Source organism: Salvelinus alpinus, chromosome 22 (assembly GCF_045679555.1).
Source record: "Salvelinus alpinus chromosome 22, SLU_Salpinus.1, whole genome shotgun sequence".
Classification (NCBI taxonomy): Eukaryota; Metazoa; Chordata; class Actinopteri; order Salmoniformes; family Salmonidae; genus Salvelinus; species Salvelinus alpinus.
In genome coordinates, this window is record NC_092107.1 from 13,796,522 (window position 1) to 13,818,175 (window position 21,654).

The following is a 21,654-nucleotide window of genomic DNA, read 5'->3' on the forward strand; positions in this document are numbered from 1 at the left end:
GATATATGCCTCGTCACTTAGACTTCATGGTATAGTTTCTGCTCTGACATGCACTTCTTTTTTTTGTTATCATGGCGTTCACACCTTTTGTTTGTGTATACTGTGTGTTCAATCACGTTACATTTGTGATACAATAAATATAAAGGGGGGAAAAAATAACACAATTGCACCACCAACCAACCCTACACCTATATACCACAATTTAAAAAAATGAAAGTCTCAAAACATCTTACAACTCTTCTGCAGTAAAATCCTCACAACCAGGTACTTCTCTGCAGCTGCCAACTATATTAATAAACCCCACTTCCCCATTCCACTACTTTGACCCCATCTGCTCCTGCACCATGCCAACGGCCTGGGAGGACAGGCTACCACCCCTCAACATATCCTGTAACTCTTCTGAAGTCAAATCTCATATACCCAAATAATTTTCTGCAGCTGCCACCATTTTCTGTGATGACAACCATTGCTATGAACTCTAAGAAGACAATCTCACTGAAGCATAAATCACTCATTGGCCTATCCCTCTGTGCTGGTAAAAATCTATTACTCACTGGGATCCTCTTAGGATCCCTCACCCTTGACCCATCCTCCTCTACTTTATTCACTGCCTCAGCATACAACACCTTCTGCACTAATCGGACTCTGGCCACTTCAACCTGCCTCTCTCGCCTGGACACTTCCGATCCCCAGCAACATGGGCACCCCTACAGTTGACACACGCAACTTTATCCACCAAAACTACACAGTCCTCTGTCCCATGTCCTCCTTCACACTTCCCACATCTTGGAATCTCCCTCCTACATACTGCTACGACATGACCATAAACGTTGCACCTGAAACAACGCAGTGGATAACTGAGATGTGCTAACATGACTTTGTCTGGCAGAGACTCTGACTCAAAACTCAAAAGGACTGACAGTGACTCCTCTGTTTCATCAGGCTCCCCACCTGGTCTGCGTCACACCAAACGGCAGGTGTCACAAACACCAGGAATTTTCAACATCAATTGCTCCACCTCCACACTTAACGCTACCACAGAAATCACTCCTTTCAATGGTGCCCTGTTCCTAAGAGAAAAGCAAGAAACAGATCTTAAATTCCCACTGCAGGTTACCTTCACTGATTCAACTGCACCCAACTCATTTTTCACCTACCCTGAAACCACAAATGGATCTGCCAAAAGTTAAGGGTCCAATTTCTCCATAAATTTCACTCCTACTGGACCAGATTCTTCTTATCATGTCCAACGATGTCGAGCTCGGGTTCCAAGCTCTTCACTTCACTTAACACTCCCTCATTCACTTCCATTTCCCCTACAGAACTCAGTCTGGCGCAAGTCTCACTCTGTTTGCACTTGACACCCTATCTCAATTTTTATCGCCATCTTCCTCAGATTCAAATCCAACCTCTGCTTTCCTCATTCTCTTCAACCTCCTCTTCCTCATTTTTTGCCACCATTCCTCCTCAGAAAACCACGTTTCTGTGTCCCTGTCCCAATATTCCTGTTCTTGTTCTATGCCTCCCGCATACATGTCTCTCCTCAAAGCAGCACACTAAACTAAAAAAACTCTGACATGCTCTTCTTCTTTTGTGGGTTTTATGGCAGACTACAACCCCAAAAGGTGTATTGCCGCTACGAGTGAACATTAAATGGAAAACGGACATCAAACAGAGGAAGGACAGCGTCTGGACAGGGGGAACAAAACGACATTATGACAATAATACTGACATGGGGAACAAAACTGAGGAACAGACAGATATTGAGGGGGCGATCAACAATGTGAAGGAGTCCAGGTGAGTCCAACGAGAGACACGACACATCAAACTTCTCAAATCGGTTGAGACGCAACACACTTTCCGTCTGATCATCAAATCTAATCCTCACAGCCTTCACTTTACCCAGCACTCTCTCCACCAGTTTGGATATCTCAAATGGATTCTTCAAGATTGGCAATCCAATCAACTGCTCCTCATGAATGAACCGCACTCTTACAAGATAAGAAGGGACTTTCTCAGCACTGTACGCATTTTCCATCCCTTTGGACAATAGTCCAATTCTCCTTGATTCCACTGCCATTAGGTTTAAGCTCCACATCAGCTTCAACCATCTTTCCTCCAAAACTCTGCCCTCTGACATGCACTGTCAATTGTGAGACCTTATATAGACAGGTGTGCTTCGTTGTAAATCATGTCCAAACAATTAAATTGGCCACAGCTGGACTCCAATCAAGTTGAGACGGCTCAAGTATGATCAAAGGAAATTGAATGCACCTGAGCTCAATTTGGAGTGTCATAGCAAAGGGGCGTGAATGCTTGTTTTCACTTTGTCATTATGGGGTATTGTGTACAGATGGGTGTATCACCACAAAATGTGGAATAATCAAGAGGTATGAATACTTTCTGAAGGCACCGTAGCGCTTTCAGAAGGATTTTGAAAGATAGTTTTTCAGTGAGTTTCAGTATCAGTTTTATGATGCAGAGAGAGTATCAGGTCATTGTACAAAAGGTTGATTTGAAAAGGAAATGTGACTTCTGTCACTTCCCAAATACCATGACCTAGCCTGCACTTCCTCTTGAATGCAACAGAGGGTGGGGGGTGAAATGGCCCTCTTGACCCTCTTGAGGTTCTTGAAGGAGCAGCCAAGGAAGTGAGAGAAGGAAAGAAGCCCATTCAAGCAACGGCAAGTGATGAAAAAATGACTGAATGACACTAAAGAAAACAAACGTACCTGTGTGAAATAGAGGCTACGATAGAGTAGCAGAGGCACACAGGGTCTTATCTGATGACTTGGAGTCTGAGATTGCTAAACGTATTAAGAATCTCGCAGCACAGTTTCAAGGGCTTAGTAGACTGAAATGCAGAGAACATGCCTATGAATTGGCATATCAAAACAACATCCCTGTCCCAGACAGCTGGTCAAGAAATGGAAGGGTAAGTGATATTGAACACAGAGATCTATATCTGAATGTAGGCATACATTTAAGATATGCAATATACCACACCCCCATTCCATGAATTCAACTTTGACCTACCAGCACCATCACCCACTGTCACAGGACACCATCTACCACTTACCCCAAGGCGGCTCAACTTACCCAGTCCCTATGCTCAATTTACTCCATACCCGGAGTAAGTTGTGCCAAGAGACCACTTTTTTTGGAAAAGCTATGTTGTCAAAACTTATTTTTACATGAATTCAGATTATTTCCAGGGATACACAACATCCTGAAATATATGTAGATATATTTATTAGACAAAATACTATATTTCCCTTGACAAAGTGATGCTGAATGTAAAAAAGAAAGGCTTAACTTACCCCTCTCTCCCCTATTGTGAAAAGGCCTCACAATTAAGTGTCAAAATAAAAGGGAGGCAATCTATCATATGAACCACACACTGCTCTGCAGTGCAGCTGAGCTGAGCGATGAGGTCATGTTTCAGTGGCTGTGACCCCTCCCTCCCTCCATTTGCCTCCTCTCATTTACAACAAGTGATCTTTTTCCTTCCCTTAGTGACCATCAAACAGAGACCTGTGCCTAGCAACAAGCAGACGCCACCCCTACACACACTGGGGAGGGTGTTGTTGGCTACAGAGGTAGATCGAGATTTGAGGTGCAGAGATTAATTTCCATAGGGTTGTTTATTGACTGCTTGCATTGCCACCATCCTTTTGGAATTGTACTCAAGGGGAGAGAAAGGTGAGGATTGGAATGTTGTCAATCCATTTCACACAAGGAGAACGAGATAAGGTAAACAAGGAGTCTGATGCAGAAGCCAAAGGGAAAATATCAGGGGGTCAGGGGGTTATTTGTGTATTTTCCATAAATTAATCATATTTCTTAGGGTAGTTTATTATGCACCAATTACTCTTGGTTATTCAAGCATTTTCTGCACAATTTTGGCATCATTTTATGTTTTTTTGTTGAATATAAATATTGTATTGCACATACATATCAGCAACAACCTCTAAAATTGAAAAACTTATCTTAAATACCTTCTTTCTGAAAGAAAATGAATTTGAGTGCAAAATAGCCTACAAGCTCCACTCCCCTTTCTGCCAAAGATACCCACCAATCAGATCCGTTGCCCCAGTTTTCTCCTAATTTTTTACATTTTACAGCAGACCCTCTATCCTCTCTCCATCTGAGCAGGGAAATGGGGGATGAAAACGGAAGGATCTCAGGAGGACAGAGAGGGTGGGAGAGCACTCTGGAGAGACAGATCACCAGCCGAGGGTCAGAGCTGGGGGCGCAGACTGGACTCCCACAGGGAGTGTGTCCGCAAAGCTCAGCTGACCCAAGGGGCGTGGGCCTTCACTGACCCTCTTATCCAGTGCTGGCTCAAGTCAGGACTGAGAACAATCAGCTCGAATTCAAATCAAATTGTATTAGTCACATGCGCCGAATACAACAGGTGTAGACCATACAGTGAAATGCTTACTTATGAGCCCCTAACCAACAATGCAGTTAAAAAAAATACGGATAAGACTAAGAAATAAAAGTAACAAGTAATTAAAGAGCAGCAGTAAAATAACAATAGCAAGACTATATACAGGGGGGTACCGGTACCGAGTCAATGTGCGGGGGCACTGGTAATATGTACATGTAGGTAGAGTTATTAAAGTGACTATGCATAGACGATAAGAACAGAGAGTGGCAGCGGTGTAAAAGAGGGGTGGGTAGCCATTTGTGTAGCCATCTGGGTAGCCATTTGATTAGGTGTTCAGGGGTCTTATGGCTTGGGGGTAGAAGCTGTTTAGAAGCCTCTAACCTAGACATCCATGGAGTTCACCATGTATTATTCATGAACGTGTGCTGTCTTTGCAGGATTTACCTGCTGGAGAAGGTCTTACCATCTCTGGTCCCACGTGTGGTGCAGCTCCAGAGGCAGAGCGGAGGGGAGAGACTGAGGGAGAAGAAGGGGAAAGGAGCAGGGGTGAGGATGAAGAGGGTTCATCTCCATTCATTCCCCTGCTTTATTAGGGCCATGCTCGATAAGGTCCTCCTCCTCCCCCTCTCATCATCCACCTCTCAATTCCATCCCCCTCCTTTCTGACCGAGAAGAGGCAGAGGCAGCTCGGTACCGCCTGGGGGCTGGAGCTCAACCTGCAACTGCTACAGGTACCAGGCAGCCAGTGGGATATACTCATCACCTCTGAGCGAGAGAGGGAGCGAGATAGAGAGGGTGATAGAGAGGAAATCACAGATGGGGTGCAATACCAAAGTGAAGACGAGGAAGAGAGAAGAGGGGGGGGAGGGAGAGATGATTGCATATGGAGTAGAGACAGAATGATTGATGGCATCTCCCCCCCAACCATATTGCTCCCCTTCCGTCAGTGCAGGCTTGGTTAGGATGCTACTCTATCATAATAAGAACCGAAGGTGACAATCTACTCATGCACCTAATTCTCATACCGTGATTGTTTCTTTAAATTGGTATTTGTATTCAATAGAATAGCAATATCCTGGTGGAGATTGTTGATGGTGGAACATATAGTGTATCTTGGCCTCCGTGTGCCTCTATGCTCATTCCTTGGCTCATTGATTGTCACAGCCCATAAGGCTGCTCTCACCCCACCAGAAGTCCTGTAGTACCTTATTTATCTCATGTCTTAAATAATCTGGCCCACTGTTATTCAACTGATAAACATACACAGTACCCCTCATTTGGCTACGCTCTCTCTCACACACAGCAACAGGGAGAATCGAGAATTGAAGACGGACGATTGTACAGCATTTTCATCAGGAAGCACTCTAAAGACCATGATGGAGGCTGTGATCTACTGTATTCTGTCAACAAGAACCCTCCCCCCAAAAAAAAAAATACAGTATGTATATGCAATTGCTGTGTAACCCACCAGCGCTGAGTACTTTTAAAGACAACATTGAGATGTAAAGTGACTGGTTCTTCCACTGTGTTCTACTAGAGTTATATCACCTTGCAGCAGAGCAATAGGTCACACTTTATTTGGATAGTCCAGATAGTCACACTATCAACAAACTATCTGTTGATAAGCAACTGCTTGCTAAGGTTACAGTTAGGGTTAGGTTTAGAATAAGGGTAAGGGTTAAGGTTAGGTTTAGGGTTAGGATAAGGGTTAAGGTTAGGGTTAAGGGTTAATAGATAGTTAGTTGAAATGTTACTGATCGTCTGTAGAGCATCTACAGATGGACCATCTAAATAAATTGCTACCAAGCAATATTGTGGGAATTTAATGGATATCTGTTCAATGTCCAGGGAAAAACATACCATTTTGGAGAACCCCTACAAACGTCCTTATTTAACGCCCTGGTTAAACATTCCCATTTTTCCTATGTTGTCCCAGCTTGTCTGAGCTGAAGAGGCAGATGAGGCAGTGCAGGGTGGAGCTGCAGAGGGGAGAGGAGATCCAGAGGCGTACCGTGGAGAGACGGAGGGAGTGTCTGGCACTACACTTCACTGACTGGAGGCTCCAAGCCGACCACACACTCTCTCTGCACCTGGTAGGAACAGACCACACTTATAAAGAGAGGAGGGGTTGGCATATGAGGAATACAAGGTAGGGCGTTGTATGATGAGGTCCACAAGTTTTCCCTGACCATATAGGGTCCAGAGTAGTCAGGAAAACTTCCTGGCCCTATTCATTGTGTATATCAGACCATTACAGTACAGATTTGTACATTGCACCTCAGTGTTGATCTGAGCTAGTGTCTATCTACCTCCGTGTGGATTAGTGGATTGGAGAGAGTAAGGATTAGGATTAATGCTGGGGATAAAAGCTTTGGGGGTTTAACGTCAAGACAGACAATAAGACTACAGAGAACCCAGCTTTTAATTAAAGCTGCTCTGAGTTTGGATCAGTGACGGGGACTGGGAGCAGGCCGGAACTCAGAGATGTACTGTACAGAATGGAACAGAGGACACAAGCAATCTTGTTCTGTGTTTTAATCCAATTCGCTCAACGAACATCAGACAGATACGAAAAATAGAAGTAAATCTGTGTAATTTATATTTGGGGGGGGGGGGGCTTCAGTTCTTTTCATCCTCAATATTGAGCACTAGCCAGCCTCAGGTAAATCTCTCAGAGACCACTCCTGTAAGCACTACAAGCAACTGGAGTAGACTATGGTCACTGTTTTTGCTGACCACCCACTCACTTTATTGATTGTTCAAACTCGCAATTGCATTTTCAAAAAGAAAACTCTTCGCTATCCATATACACTCTTAGAAAAAAGGGTTCTTCGGCTCTCCCCATAGGATAACCGTTTTTGGTTCCAGGTAAAACCCTTTTTGGTTCCAGGTAGAACCCTCTGTGGAAAGAGTGTACTTGACGTCTCTGAGACAACTTGATATGTTGCAGGTGCAGAATGCTCTACTCAGCTTCAAGGAGGTCCTTAATTCCAGAAGTTTAGGTATGTTCCGGTTATGATGCGTTTAGAAGATTCTCAGGCATTAGAACCAGTGTACAGGTGTAGGATCTAATATTTTACTGCAGTGGGCTAAATCAGGGCCATGCAGAGTGATTCTTGGTAGTCGAAAACAAATCTACTTAGAAACAAAAGTCTACTCCTCACACACATGGTTAAGGGCTTAAAAAAAAGAAGACACCTGTACCATGTCAGATATAGAGTTGATATTTATTCAATTTTGAATTTGCATCCCAATATTACACTTTATATGCATCACAGAAGACTGAAATATAACAAAATTGTTTTTACATAGAAACACTGGATTTTCATCGTAATCTTTATTTATGATGAAATTATGAAAAATATTAATAACGTTCCACCCATGAGGCCAAAGAGGGCGCTTTTGGTCATCGACTGCAGGAAAGGGCTACTTTGAAAACTACTGTCACAGCAAAATAATCCTGCAGCAACAGGATTTGAACATTTAGTCCATAATGTTGTTTGAGTGGTGGTTAGGCTATTAGCTGGCTAAAATTAGATTTCATGAAAAGTGCAATACTGTTAATATAACTGTGTGTTAGTGAAGGTTTTCAGTAAATTCATGTAAATAACGAAGCTCATCTGCGTTTCCTGCAATACAGGAACATTCTCAACAACAAATGAGTGATCAAATTAAGATCCTACATCTGTATTTAAGAGGGATTCTTTTTCAGATGATCAGTTGGCCTCTGACTTGAACACCGATGATGCTGGCACACCTGACTCACTACAGCAAGACCAATTTGTCCATGTGAAAAATGTATATATATTTCTTTAAATATATTCGTTCGTGATTTGTATAGGCGATCAGTGCTCAGTATTTCTCTTCTGTTATTTTAATCTGTCTGTCTGTCTATCTGTTTGTCAGTTTGTCTGTCTGTGTCCCAGTATGTGTGTCAGTTTGTCTCGGGGCTCTCTGAGGAGCAGTTCCAGCTGTTTCTGGAACATCTCTCCCTGTGTAGTCGGGAACACGGCTGTGCAGACAATTTGAGGCACTGCACAGATACAATCTCTCAGGCCTCTTCCCACTGTGACTATGCTAAGGTGACTGACTGAACCATGTCTAACCACCTCCATTAACACACTGCAGTAAATACCATTGATTAACTTTGTGTATAGAACATCATTTCCCTTTAGCTTGTCACATCTTACTACTGCATAATGGATTGTAGCTTGTGGGGAAATGATTGCAGAGAATCACATCAGGATTGACTGAGGATGTCATTTAACATAATAAAATCCATGTGCTTTGAGATCTGATGAAAGTATCTATTTGTTGGTTTAGACTGGGTGTCTGGACCTACAGAGTGTTGGTCCTTCTGCTGAGTTTCTATCATGAGAGCAGACAGGAGTCCATGCATGATCCTAACCACTGTGAGTAAACACACACACACACACACACACACACACACACACACACACACACACACACACACACACACACACACACACACACACACACACACACACACACACACACACACACACACACACACACACACACACACACACACACACAATTATGTTCACATAAGGCCTGAAGCTAAACAATCAAGAGTTAATGGTTCTGAATGTCTACAAAACTCACATTATATACTACGACGGAATGACATCATCCCAATATGTCCGTGTATCTCTAGTCCATCTAGTGGACAAGTTGGAGTATTACTGACTTACTGCCTTCAAATGTAAAGGCGTATGTTTACTGACAGAGAGAACATAGACATGTCATTGTTACCATTATTCAGCTTGAGTAATTAAATTCAAGCCAGGAAAACAAGCCAGGACTCATTGGCGAATCAGTAGTCAACAACAACAACAATAACAACAACCACAAGGGCCGTTACAAGAAGATGACCATATTACCTTTGGTCTCCTTTGAAGCCCTGTAGCCATGGAGACAGAGAAGACCTGTATGCCATGTGAAGCAGGACAGGGGGACATGCAGCCTCCATGCCTTGAGATAAAGGGTGGAGAAGAAAGGAGGGGAGAGGGGAACAGGGTTACCCCCACAGAGAGCCTTGAGTGGAGCACCAAATTGCCGTACACAGCCCAGAACCTCCAGAGGAACGAGGGAACATAGAAGAGGTCATGAAGGGGTCAGGGTCAGACACCCCAGAGCTGGACATAGAGGGGCTATGTGTTGTCATGGAGTCTGGTCCCCTACCTGAAGGTGATTGTGTTCAATTCCTTGGTTGAGGTTCATATATAGACATTTGAAAAGGAACTAACACATAATGTGATAACTTTGAGGAAAGAGAAACCCTGCCATTGCTCTTGTTCGTATCACTTTAGTCAGAGCAAGAGGCTGACACGTAAGCTTGAATAAAAAAAGTGATACGAGACCACTGTGCGGGCTTCTCTTCTCTTTGAGATGAACGCTTGGCAAGACACAGAGCATAAGAATACAATGGAGATTTTTGATTCAGTTCGAGGAACAAAAATCTCTGAAATCATGATCCTAGCCGTCGTTTGTTTGTTCTCCATCTAGTCCCCAGAGAAGCAGAGGATCCTGGGTCATGCTGGACAATGTGTGCCTATGAAAGTGAAGCGGTGAGCCAAGGGCAGTTCCTGCAGCTTGTGCTCAGCTTCCTGGGCAGAGCATCCAGTGGCTCTATGGTGGACAGCCTGGCTGGACACATCAAAGCTGGCTACAGAGAGAAAGAGAGTGAGACACTGCGCCGGCTGCAGCAGGTGATAAGAGATTTAAGAGAGACGAGAGGAGACGGTGAAGGAGTTGTCTGTGGCCCATAGAAATGGAATGACTAGTCTACTGTGCTATACTGTACAATAGCCGTGGTCTGAGGGGCTTTTCCCGGCCTTCTACTTCTATCCTGTGGACTCCAACTTAGCAAGCAGTGGTGAAATACACAAACTGTGCCCAACTGTGTACCGTTAATTCTACACAGCCTTATGGGCTGTGTAGAATTAAAATAATGGAGTTTACTGTGTTGTCTTTAGTGTAGCCAGCAGAAAGATGACAGGAGGTCAAAGGAGGTGTTGTCTCTTTTCTTCTCCTGGGACAGCGAGTTTAGAGGAGCTGTGGACAAAGAGGAGGTGGAGAGAGAGCTAAGTCTGTACAAGGATGGAGCAGAGGAAGGGGCCTTACAGAGAGGTCAGAGGTCACGGGGACTTGGCTGTGGAGGTTAACCAACATAGTAGACCCCAGCAAGCAAAACTGCCTGAAATGACATAATTACAAGCACATTACAAGGAGAACTACCAGTGATCTAGTTGTAATGATGTAATTTCACCCAGCTTTACCCCAAACCTAGTCTCTCTTGAAGTAGCTGCTGTGCTATGGGTGATGATTAAGTCCACCACCTGTGAGTGCTGTGAATACTTTATCTGTCCATTTCATACAACCTTGACCACACACACTCTCTCTTATGCCCCCAACCCCCTGCTCTGTTCATACCTGGCAGAATGGTGAGCCACCTCTCTCCAGCTGCTCTGTCCTCTCTCTGGGACAATTCCAGCCTTACTGAGGGCTTTCCTGGTGGACCTGCGAGGGGGCAAGGACGGGGTAGAGGGGCTACCAGGCCTGGCTGCCTGGAGAGGTTCAGTCCAGATGGAGCCTGTTTACGGGGACGTGTTTAGCGCCGTGCTCAGAGTGAGTCTGACACGTGTAGAACATTTCAGACGTGACAACATTACTGTAGATTCACTTCAACCGAATGGCTGGCCAGTGACATACAGACGCATAAAACAATAGTCAACAGTCTGAGATAGATACTATAGAATGATATTGTATAATGGGTACACTTCTTGGAAATAAGTTGTGGTTCTAGATAGAGCCTTGTTTATCCTCTTGGTCATAAGCATGGCGCTGAACCCGTTTTGGTTCTATATTGCATAATTTCTTCTTCTGACTCTTATGGTGAATGTGGATTTGTTGAAGACAGTTTGTGTAGTTTGTCCAGCTGATCACCGTAAATCCCTTTGTTACTGTAAAGCATTTTGTGACAACTGCTGATATAAAAATGGCTTTATAAAAGAAATGTGATTTGAAGCCGCGCGTGTGTGTGGCAGGTTGCAGAGGCGAATGCGGAGGGGAAGCTGTTGAGTGTCTCTGTAGCCCTGCTGGAGGAAGAGGAAGAGGGCTCTAGGCAGCGTGATGATGCCTGGCTGGTTCTCAACAAGATGCCCCAGCCACACCAGGCCCCTGTCAGGTCAGTGTCTGGAGATAGTGCTGCCCGTGTCAACGACGCATCAGTCAACCAATCAATCACACAATCAGTCAATCAGTCAATCTAGCCTTTAGTGTAACCGTCTTACCCATAGCAACATGTCAGCTGCAGCTTGCGTCTGTGTTATTTGTTGGTTTAAGTCTTTTTAGCCTTTAAAGAATCCCCTCTAACCCTGTAGCCCCTCTATGCCCTCACTCACTCACTCACTCGCTAATGCCATTTCATCTCTTATGGTTTTTGGGAGCACAGGAAATTCTTTCAGAACCCTGTTACCCGTTACTAGCACATTCATCTTCTGCACATCTACCATTCCAGTGTCTAATTGCTATATTGTAATTACTTTGCCACCATGGCCTATTTATTGCCTTACCTCCCTTATCTTACCTCATTTGCACTCACTGTATATAGATTTTTATTTTTTCTACTGTATTATTGACTGTATGTTTGTTTATTCCATGAGTAATCTGTGTTGTTGTATGTGTCGAACTGCTGTGCTTTATCTTGGCCAGGTCGCAGTTGTAAATGAGAACTTGTTCTCAACTAGCCTACCTGGCTAAATTAAGGTGAAATAAATAAAATAAAATAAAATCATTAAAATTGTAGCTATCATCTCTCTCTCTCTCTCATTATAGGATTTCTGACTATCTCTTTTACTGTTGCTCCCTGCTATAGTTTCTCAGCCATAGAGCGCTGTAGTCCAGTACACGTGCCCAGAGCGGGCGTTCACGGAGGGGTCTACATTTTCAACAAGTCTCGAACCTCTTCACAGTGTTATGGCTCGTTTATCGCCATTCCCATATTGGACCCCAGAGAGCAGGGACGAGCTATTGGGGTGCTGGGTCTTGACACACTCTGAGATTCAAACGACACACACCTGTTCTCACGCCATGAGATAGACTTCAACCAGGTGAGAGGAATGGCTGCTCCCAGATCTGCTCCCAGATCCAACATTTGGCTGACAATGACCACAGGAGTTAGCAAGACAGCACAAACAGATCTGGGACCTGGCCAGAATGGCTGTATTATGCAGTATACAATTCAGGTCGATATTTCTATAAAGTATTCAATGAGGAAGTAAATATCCTAAAAACACCATTCAATGGCTCATTGGCTTTGAATCAGTAATGATATCCTATTTTTGCCCAGGGGGTGAGCAGAGGATTCTGCAGAGCTCTCCAGTATGTAGGGATTCGCTGCAGCATACTGCACATTGTGGAGAGCGCCTCACTCTGGCTACACAGCAGAGTCTCTGCCACTCACAGTATCACCACCGATCTGATGGAGCATTCAGACGGTAATATCAATCCAATACAGGCTACTTTGTATACACAGCATTCATACACTAAATAAACCATTTAAACAGACATATCACCCCAACATTAGCTTAACCACAAGTTCAGGTACACAGAAGTTACCAAATAGGATATCAAACCAACTTTAAGTAGGCTAATGAGCACCATTTACAGGACAGTGACTACTCTCTGAGGAAGATGATGGTGATGGAGGGTGGTTCTAGTCGCTCCCATTGGCTCTCCCCTCCTCCTTCCTTATGCCGCTCGGATCACTTCTCCAGGTAAATAATTGGACCTGCTTTAGTCTGTAATGTATGGCTTTGACCTACACATTGATCATTGATCTACCAGCCTATGACAGTCTATGGAACTACTGTGATTGTCCTCATCCAGTTTCCACATGAAGTTCTAGCCTGATACTAGATATGTCTCTGCTGCATATACAAAGCATGACAATGATCATAGGAGTTGGCAAAACAGCACAAACAGATCTGGGACCAGGCTAATGTAGATCTACCTGTTCCAGTGCTGTGACACCTCCCAGATTGGGCACGATGTGTTGTTTGGGGGGTACAGAGTTAGAAACCCTCTCACCGGGCCACCAGGGGGGGCTGCAGCCTCACGAGCGCAGGGGCCTGTCTGCTGCAGGGGCTGCCTGTGTTCAGCTGCACAGAGCGAGCACTGAGCGGTGCAGGCAACACACACTGCTGGGTGAGAGGCATGGTGGTAGGGGAAAGGTAAGAGGCCAAACTAGAAAACAGTAGGACCATACTGATCATTATTGGTCATACAACATACATACAGTACATATTACATACACTCCTGCAGTTTTTATGGAACCAGTAACCGTACACAAAAGTTTCATTACCAAGACTTGCCAAAAAAATGGGTTAACTAATTAATTGCTAATCTAAGACAATATTTATCTTCTACAGAGGCGGAGGCCCTGGGAGGGGAGTGGCGGGCGTCCATCTTGTTCCTATGTTTCACGCTGGAGCACCTGCGCCATCGCTGTCTGTCCTGACTGGACCAACCAATTGTAGCGGAGCTCCATAGCTCCCAGGATACACCTCACCACCTCCCTGTCAGTCAAGGTGTGAAGGTGGTGCTTCTACTGCTGTACCCTGAGAGGGAGGGCTCTGTCCATGCAGACAATTGGGGCCAAATTAAGAAGGTGGGAATTTCACTAGGTTTGAATGCAGGCTTGTCTCTGTTTGCGTAATGGAAGACAATGGCCCTATTCTGAGAGCATATATGCATCTTCATTACCCCTTAGCCAGGGCAGTGAGAGTGGACAGGAAGCTGGTCCACAGCTGCATAGCAGGTAGGCCTATAGCAATGAACCAACCTCTGAGAGACACGCTCCGGGGTGAAATTTCCCATAGATACAAATCTTGGATCAGCTTCCCCTACCCTGATTCTAACCTTAACCATCACTTTGGAATATGCAAAACTGACCCCAAATCAGTGTCCCGGGGAAACTTCACCGGTTCACCCTATACAGCTGCAGCCTGGTCTCATAGACTAGACAAAACATAGTAAATGAAAATCAGGAACACTCAAATTAGTATGATATGTTACTTTTGGTATGGTTACATAAGACAGAAGGGAGGATGATTGGTCAGGGTTGCGTGTTCACATCTCATCATGGACAACTTTAGCATTTTATCTAATTAGCAACTTTGCAACTACTTACTACTTTTTACCTACTTTGCAACTACTTAGCATGTTAGCTAACCCTTACCCGAACCTTAATCCTTTAACCTAACTCCTAACCTTAACCCTAACCCCTAACCCCAAGCCTAGCTAAAGTTAGCCACCCAGCTAACATTAGCATTAGCCACCTAGCTAACGTTAGCCACAACAATTGCAATTCATAACATATCATACAAATTGTGATAAAGAACATACCATATGAATTGCAATTTGTAACACATGATACTATATCGATGATGGACATCTCCAAATTAATACATACCATACCAAACACAACATATCATACTAATTTGAGTGTCCCAGATTTTCATTTACTATGTTATGTACTCAGGTTGACACCTGAGTGAGCTGTAACATAAACAAAACCAGCTTCAGATTTGATCATGAATAAGCAAAATGACACCTTGAGTATCGTTTTGCTAATTCATTTGGTTTTCTGTCTCTCATTTGCACGTCACGTCAATGATATCATGTCACCGTGTGGGACTGTGGGTCAATTAACCTTGTCGGAGTGAGCGCCCTGATTCTAATTTGTGAGCTAGGCAGGCTACTGCCTGGGAAGGTCTCCCACTCAGAAGTACGAGATGGGGAGGGGGGGGCTGGGGTAGGTTGACCTCAGGTCTCCCCACTGGAAGCCCGAGGTAGGGGGAGTGGGGGAATATATCAAATAGTGCACCTCTAACTTTGTACAGTACTAATGCAATTAGTAAAATCAGTCACACTACGAAATGCTACCAAATTAACCACAATTCATTCATAATACTGTGAATATATAGTTTTTCAGACATATTGTTGCATTTTTTTCTGGTTTGTGAGAAATGGTTAAGAATAATATAAAACCAGTCTGCACACCACCAAGGTGAACTAGTTTAGTCTTGACTCTTGGTTGACAGTGTTGGGGGATGGGTAATGTATTGATGCTCGAGTGCCAAATCAACACAAATTTGTTTCTATTTGTCTTTGTTACTTCTTTTTGATATGCATGAGTGTTATTTTTGTATATATATTTGTATATTTATATGGTTTTAAATGTTATGATTATTTATTTGTGTTCCAAATATCTGAATAAAAATGACAGTGCAGAATGGTGCTTTATGGGGGGGGCTGAAGGGGGGGTTCGCCCAGGGAGTCATACAAGCTAGAACCGCCACTGCTAATAGTAATATATACATGTAAACAAGCGTAATAGTGACCAGTAGCACAATAAATAGATACAGTGCCTTCAGAAAGTATTCACACCCCTTGACTTTTTCCACATTTTGTATTGTTACAGCCTGAATTTAACATGTATTACCCCATAATGTCAAAGTGTTTGTTTTATATATATATTTTTACAAATGTATAAAAAATGTATAAAAAATGAAAAGCTGAAATGTCTTGAATCAATAAGTATTCAACCCCTTTGTTATGGCAAGCCTAAATAGGTTCAGGAGTAAAAATGTGTTTAACAAGTCACATAATAAGTTGCATGTACTCACTCTGTGTGCAATAATATAGTTTAACATGATTTTTAATGACTACCTCATCTCGGTACCCCACATATACAATTATCTGTAATTATCTGTAAGTTAAAGTTTTGACTTAAAACTACTTGAAAATCTAGGACAAGACCTGAAAATGGTTGTCTAGTAATGATCAACAACCAATTTGACAGAGCTTCAAGAATTCTGAAAAGAATAATGGGAAAATGTTGCACAATCCAGGTGTGGAAAGCTCTTAGAGACTTACCCAGAAAGACTCACAGCTGTAATCGCTGCCAAAGGTGCTTCTACACAGTACGGACTCAGGGGTGTGAATACTTATGTATATGAGATATTTCTGTATTTCATTTTCAATAATAGTGCAACAATTTCTAAAAACAGGTTTTCACTTTGTCATTATGAGGTATTGTGTGTAGATGGGTGAATTATTATAATGTTTTTATACACCACAAAATGTGTAATACGTCAAGGAGTAGGAATATTTTCTGAAGGCACTGTAAATACTAATGGCAATAAATAATCTGCAGGTAGCCTAACGGTTAAATGCGTTGGGCCAGTAACTGAATGGTTGTTGGTTTGAATCCCCGAGCTGACTCGGTGTAAAATCTGTTCATGTGCTCTTGAGCAAGGCACTTAACCATAATTGCTCATTTAAGTCGCTCTGAATAAGAACGTCTGCTAAATGACTCAAATGTAAATGTACTCAACGGAGAGCAGTTTAACGGACTAATAAATCGAATCAATTATCATTTTAGCAGCAACGTAGGTTGTGTCTGAGTGGGTGGAGACCTGTGGATGGGTATAGGGTCAGTGTGGATAGTCTGTGGGAGAGGAGCAGTAGTTGTCCATTTAACAGTCTTATGGCCCCAAGTTTGTTTGTCTGAGCCTTGAAGCACCGTTACCGCCCCCCGGACGGGAGCACGGAGAACAGTCCATGTCCTAGGTGGCCTTTCTCAGACACTGCCTGGCATGTACGTCCTGGATGGCTGGGAGCTCGCCCAGGTGATGTGCTGGGCTGTCTGCACCACGCTCTGTAGGGCCTTCCGGTTGCGGGCGGTGCAGTTGCCATACCAGATGGGGTGACACACCCAGTCAGGATGCTCTCAATGGTGCAGCTGTAAAATTTCCTGAGGATCTGAGGGGCCATGCCAAATAGTTTCAGCCTCCTGGGGGAGAAGAGGCGTTGCCGTGCCTTCTTCACGACTGTTCTGGTGGCACTGAAGAGAGTGACCATGCTAGTAAGGGTAAAAAAGCCTATAGCATTCTCAACACATACTGTACATGTAGATGATCAACTTACTCTATCCCTCCCTCTTCCTTTCTTTGCTTGAGAAACTTAAGAGCTGAGACCTCTGGCAAACAAGCAGCATTGTATTGGCACAGTTACTTTACTACAGTGCCAGTATTTGAACAAGCTCCCTTGTGATGTTCTCCCAATCAAAAGGAAGAGTTTTGATCAGAGGTTATTGCAGATTGTTTCGTGAAACTTCCAATATAAAAATACACATACTGTAAGAATGTATGATTTGACATTACACTTTGAGAATATTTTGGGACTGAACACTTTGATCATGAGATGCTTGCAATGTTTTGTTTGCTTTGCTGTTATCATTTAATTGATGTACTTACAACCCCCAGGTTATATGTGCAGGTAACAGGTCCGGCTATAATTAATGAACGAAAAGGTAGTTCATTGTAGATATGAATGCAAATCTCTCCAAAGTAATGAGAAATGACTGGCTTTAATCAAGCTACTGTTTTGGAGCCATAGACTGCCTCAAGTCATAAAGCCCAATCCCACATAAGGCATCTCTCACTCCTGCTCTCACTCTCTCTCTATCCCTGTCTCTTTCTCTATCCCCGTCTCGCTCCCTCTATCCCCGTCTCTCTCTCTCTCTCTCTCTCTCCCCCCCCCCCCCCCGCCCCCCCTCCTCACTCCCTTAATGAAAAAGCAGATAGGGGGAAGTTCTTGGCATTCTGGAAACAGTAATATGACCTGTGTATGGAGGATTGAGGAGGCAACAGCAGAAGAGGAGAGGAGAGGGGGACGTGTGTGGCGATAAGATTGCATTCTCAGTGTGCAAAAATGAGTTCATTAGGCAAGCGGTGGGTCTGAGAACCAAGCCGTGGCCTGATAAAGGGAACGTAGTGGGAGAAAAAAGGTTTAATTTCCTGCCTTCACAGCTCCGACATATCAGGGAAGATCTAGAAGAGCCAGGGCCGGGTATAGCAGCACCAGAGGAGAGGCACCAGGAACCAGAAGGGAGAGGGAGAGAGAGAGAGAGAGAGAAAAATACAAAAAGAAAGAAAGAGAACTAGAGAGAGAGAAAGATACCAGGATTCACAAAGCAATCAAATAGATCAAAATGAAAAAAATATCACTCATTGGAAAGGGAGTGAAGAGAACTCATGTCAAACAAGCCTATACATCTTGTATTTTAGTGAGAACAAGGGCTATCGTGTCAAGTATTGCCAAGAGGGGCTGTCAAATTAACATATCACATCAAATTGTATTGGTCACATACACGTGTTTAGTAGATGTTATTGCGGGTGTAGCGAAATGCTTGTGTTTCTAGCTCCAACAGTGCAGTAATATCTAACAAGTAATATCTAACAATTTCACAAAAATACACACAATACACACACATCCAAAGTAAAAGAATGGAATTAAGAATATATAAACATTTGAACGAGCAATGTCGGAGCAGCATAGACTTAAATACAGTAGAATAGAATAGAATAGAATACAGTATATACATATGAGGTGAGTAATGCAAAATATGTAAACATTATTAAAGTTATAGCTATAGTCAATGAACAGCATTCTTACACTGGTATTCCTCTTGTCCAGATGGGATAGGACAGTGTGCGGTGCGATGGCGATAGCATAGTCATTCGGATCTATTGGGGCGGTAAGCAAATTGAAGTGGGTCTAGGGTGTCAGGTAAGGTAGAGGTGATATGATCCTTGACTAGTCTCTCAAAGCACTTCATGACAGAAGTGAGTGCTTCTATTACCTTTGATTTCTTGGGTATGGGAACAATGGTGGACATCTTGAGGCAAGTGGGGACAGCAGACTGGGATAGGGAGAGATTGAATATGTCCGTAAACACTCCAGTCAGCTGGTCTCCACATGCTCTGAGGACGTGGCTAGAGATGCCGTGGGTACAACATCTCCTATACACTTCTTGATAAACTCAGTCACCGTATCAATCAATGTTATTCTCAGAGGGTACCCGGAACATGTCCCAGTCCGCGTGATCAAAACAATCTTGAAACGTGAATTACGTTTGGTCAGACCAGCGTTGAATAGTCCTTAGCACGGGTACTTCCTGTTTGAAGGGAGACGCAAAATGGAGTTGTGATCAGATTTGCCAAAGGGAGGGCGGGGGAGGGCCTTGTAGGCATCCCGGAAGTTGGAGTAGCAGTGGTCGAGTGTTTTAGCAGCGCGAGTACTGCAGTCAATGTGTTGATAGAATTTCAGCTACAATAAATGCGGCCTCAGGATATGTGGTTTCCAGTTTGCATAAAGTCCAGTGAAGTTCTCTGAGGGCCGTCGTGGTATTGGCTTGAGGGGGAATATACATGGCTGTGACTATAACCGAAGAGAATTCTCTTGGGAGGTAATATGGTCGGCATTTAAATGTGAGATATTCTAGGTCGGGTGAACAAAAGGACTTGAGTTCCTGTATGTTATCACAATCACACCATGAGCAGTTAATCGTGAAACATACACCCCCGCCCTTCTACTTCCTGAAGATATTTATTCCTGTATGCGCGATGAACTGAGAACCCAACTGGCTGTACGAACTCAGACAGTATATCCCGAGAGAGCCCTGTTTCCATATGTAAAAACAGCAGGAGAGTGTCTGGCAGCCTTGTTCATGGGCCAAAGTAAGAGGTTTTAAAAGAAGATACAGTGGAGAAAACATCACAATGAAAAAGTCTAAATAAAGAGAGAGAAATAAGAATATGAGAGGAGGGTATAGATAGAGGGACAGATGCAGAGATGGAAAGTGAGTAGAGGGGTAGGGAGGTGGTATGGTGTTTAATATAGATTCAAGTTTTATAACGCCAGACTTAAATAGGAAGCAATCACTTAGGGGATTGGAGCCCAGAGGAAATTGCCACACCAAGAGCCCAGCTCTGTGTGTGTGTGTGTGTGTGTTTGTGTGTGTGTGTGTGTGTGTGTGTGTGTGTGTGTGTGTGTGTGTGTGTGTGTGTGTGTGTGTGTGTGTGTGTGTGTGTGTGTGTGTGTGTGTGTGTGTGTGTGTGTAGGTTTGTTTACACACGCTACTGTGTCCTATCCTTCATCTCATTTTGCAAACAGGTTGGTCTGTATCAACTGAAAAAAAGTGTAGAGCAATGGGGAGTAGACAGGACATGACTGTGAGTGTCCCTAAGAGCATCTACCTCTGTGGTACAGGGATCAGGAGACAAAATCGTAAACTAAAGCCAAACTAACCATCAGGGTCATATTCATTAGGCACCCAAATTATTCAAAACCTATTGAAACAGGAAGGGACTACCTGAACTTGTCCAATAAAAAACCCTTGTTTTAGTATTCCGTTGCAAAGTGTTTCGCTACGGTGTGCCCTGATTAATAAGACCCAGGTCTGACCTCTGAACTCACACACAAAGTAGCTTACATGCATTTCTCTTTGTGTGAGACTTGCACCTCAGATCATGGGCTTACTCACTAAGTACGGGCTCATGCGGCTTGAAACTCAACACTGTGTGTATCTGTGTGTTGTTGACTAAGTGTGTGAACATCATGGAGTGTTTACTGAAGCTAACGGCTGCAGGATTAAGCCTTGATGACAGAGACCCCGCCCGGGCCTGCAGGCTGCAGCCATCACACATGGCCAGCCCCAGGTCAGGTGGCACCACAATTAGATGATGCAACCTCAATGGTTCCTCTTTGAACATCATGCTTTGTGACGTACAGACATGCCGTTGTATGTGCTGTATGGCCTGTAGACCACAATAGATGATTGAACTTCACTGCCGATGCTGCGTGAAGCCGCAATCCTTGATTCGTCATTATTCTTCATCAATCAATGGACATATACTTTGTTGAATAGACAGTAAGTATTGCAGATTGCACCTTTAAATTGTATTCTGTAGCTTTTCTCTCGTTCTCTATACTGTGGTCTTGAACTGCTCTCATTCAGGACAACAGTACAGGGTCTGAGAATAATCAAGCATTATCTTCAAAAGACAAAGCGGCCTGTACAAACACTCGGTCATATACAAACAAATCTTATAATCATGTAGTGTGAGCCCTGGAATAGAGGGGAGACAACCGTGAACAAACGAGGAGGAGAGCTTACTAAGGAACAAGGGGTGAGCAACAAGACAGTGTGGGGCCTGTGTCATTTTACCTGAGAATTCATCACAGAAAGACAGAAGTCAAATCTTGCGTAATTGCTTCAGATGCTTAATCTGTTCTGAGGGAGATGTGTAATGCTGGGTAAATAACTAAGTGGGAAGGTGGTATTTACCACATACGACTGGGAAAAATCCACTTGAATGCCGCTTCAA

At 43.7% G+C, this 21,654-nt stretch overlaps 2 long non-coding RNA genes across 2 annotated transcripts; both read left to right on the forward strand.

Annotated features, from left to right (window-relative positions):
* The first annotated feature begins 3,592 nt into the window (after positions 1–3,592).
* Positions 3,593–5,821, forward strand: LOC139549786 (uncharacterized). Its single transcript, XR_011669934.1, has 3 exons — positions 3,593–3,753; positions 4,831–5,124; positions 5,697–5,821. It is a non-coding gene; the product is annotated as an uncharacterized lncRNA (long non-coding RNA).
* Positions 5,822–7,659: 1,838 nt separating this feature from the next.
* LOC139549036 (uncharacterized) lies at positions 7,660–15,207 on the forward strand. Its single transcript, XR_011669821.1, has 3 exons — positions 7,660–8,475; positions 8,717–8,805; positions 11,464–15,207. It is a non-coding gene; the product is annotated as an uncharacterized lncRNA (long non-coding RNA).
* Positions 15,208–21,654: the final 6,447 nt, after the last annotated feature.